Here is a 2,253-nt window from a genome sequence, read left to right on the forward strand (position 1 = left end):
ATAGTGGAGATCGCAGTGGTAGTTATAGCAGGCTGGGAGTTGTAGTTACAGTGGAGATCGCAGTGGTAGTTATAGCAGGCTGGGAGTTGTAGTTATAGTGGAGATCGCAGTGGTAGTTATAGCAGGCTGGGAGTTGTAGTTATAGTGGAGATCACAGTGGTAGTTATAGCAGGCTGGGAGTTGTAGTTATAGTGGAGGCTGGTAATGGTAGTTAGAGCAGGCTGGGAGTTGTAGTTATAGTGGAGATCGCAGTGGTAGTTATAGCAGGCTGGGAGTTGTAGTTATAGTGGAGGCTGGTAATGGTAGTTAGAGCAGGCTGGGAGTTGTAGTTATAGTGGAGATCGCAGTGGTAGTTAGAGCAGGCTGGGAGTTGTAGTTATAGTGGAGATCGCAGTGGTAGTTATAGCAGGCTGGGAGTTGTAGTTATAGTGGAGGCTGGTAATGGTAGCAGGCTGGGAGTTGTAGTTATAGTGGAGATCGCAGTGGTAGTTATAGCAGGCTGGGAGTTGTAGTTATAGTGGAGATCGCAGTGGTAGTTATAGCAGGCTGGGAGTTGTAGTTATAGTGGAGGCTGGTAATGGTAGTTATAGCAGGCTGGGAGTTGTAGTTACAGTGGAGATCGCAGTGGTAGTTATAGCAGGCTGGGAGTTGTAGTTATAGTGTAGATCACAGTGGTAGTTAGAGCATGCTGGGAGTTGTAGTTACAGTGGAGGCTGGTAATGGTAGTTAGAGCATGCTGGGAGTTGTAGTTACAGTGGAGGCTGGTAATGGTAGTTAGAGCAGAGCATCATCACCATCAGTCATTTGTTCTATATCTATAATATCAAGATATTTGATCTTATTACAGAACCCAATATTATTATCAGACAATTTTAAGACATTTGTCCTCTTTGGTCCTACAGATCAAGACTGGAATTAGACTTGATATCATGTTCTGCACACAATTCCTACAGTAAGAGGTTACTGCAGACCAGTGCTACATGGACTAAGGACCACAAGATCATCTGTATACATAACATGGTTCACTAAACTATTACCAACCATGCACTCAGTATCACAGGCTTTCAATTGCTTAGACAGATAATCCATACAGATTAAAAAGACGAGGGGCAGAATCCACCCTTGTCTGACACCATTGTTAACTCCAAATGGGGCTGAGACATTACTGCCTCATTTTACATGCACAGTCTGGTGGGAATATACCGTACGAGTCGGCCAGAATTCTCCCAATGTACATCGACTCAATTTAACACACAACTTTCTATGATTCACAAGATCAAAAGCTTTGGAAGCATCAATAAAACACAAAAGATGACGAGGTTTAACTTCCATATATGACAATTTCCTTCAAGGCATATATACATACGCCAAAGTGGGTATCTATGGAGTTAATAAACTCATTCTATCTAGCAGAATTCTTCCCAGGACTTTTCTTCTGGCCTGTAATTATCCAGGTTGCCTACCTTAGCCTTGTCCTGCATGACTGGCACTAACAACAAGAACAATAACAACAAGAACAATAACAACAGACAGCATTGATTCTGTTAACACGCCATGAATCATAAAGCCAGTAAGTAGTATAATAATAATAATAGTAATAATATATAATAGTAAATAATATAATAGTAAAACCAATAGCAAGGAGATGAGGTGTCCTGGGACTGTGTGTACATGGTCTAAACCACCTGCTTTGTTATCAGATAACTTGTTCATAGTACACACCGTGTGACATAATCGCCATTGAATCATTCCTCTTAATATTGTCGGCCTTATACAAATCACTTTGGACACAGTTGAATAAGGTACTGTAATGCTGTCGCCATAACTCCGCAATATTGTCTGTCTGTTCCAGAAATTCCCTCCACAGTGCGTGGTTCACTGACGAGAGGCTCTGCAGTAGCTTACAACTCTCACTTCCTTCCAAAACAATATTGTTACTTACCAGCTCAGCCATGGAATCAGCTCTCATGACTTGCTCTTTTTTTCTTCTTTTTCTCAAAGGAAGCGAATGGCATACTTCTCGCATATCTTGCATTAGAGAGCTTCTTGTACTCAAGCATGTGAGTTCTCCTAGTCTGGCTCATAGCGGTCCACGGGTTTCAGCGTGACACTTGGCTACATATTCGTTCCAACCAGGTCTGATGTTATGGGTCTTCTGTTTGTGCTTGTTGTAGTAGAGCTTACTGTCTTCATAGGAAGCGCTTACTGTGTTGACACTATTTCCATTTCTAGTCAGTACAGGTAGATGTTCAA

At 42.0% G+C, this 2,253-nt stretch overlaps 1 protein-coding gene across 1 annotated transcript in view; it reads left to right on the top strand.

The window, feature by feature from the left end:
* slc38a10 (solute carrier family 38 member 10) overlaps positions 1 to 2,253 on the top strand; it is a gene marked incomplete at its 5' end in the record, with an annotated part of 11,379 nt that overhangs the window by 7,377 nt on the left and 1,749 nt on the right.

The sequence above is a fragment of the Borostomias antarcticus genome (genome assembly GCF_949987555.1).
Source record: "Borostomias antarcticus genome assembly, chromosome: 22".
Taxonomy (NCBI): Eukaryota; Metazoa; Chordata; class Actinopteri; order Stomiiformes; family Stomiidae; genus Borostomias; species Borostomias antarcticus.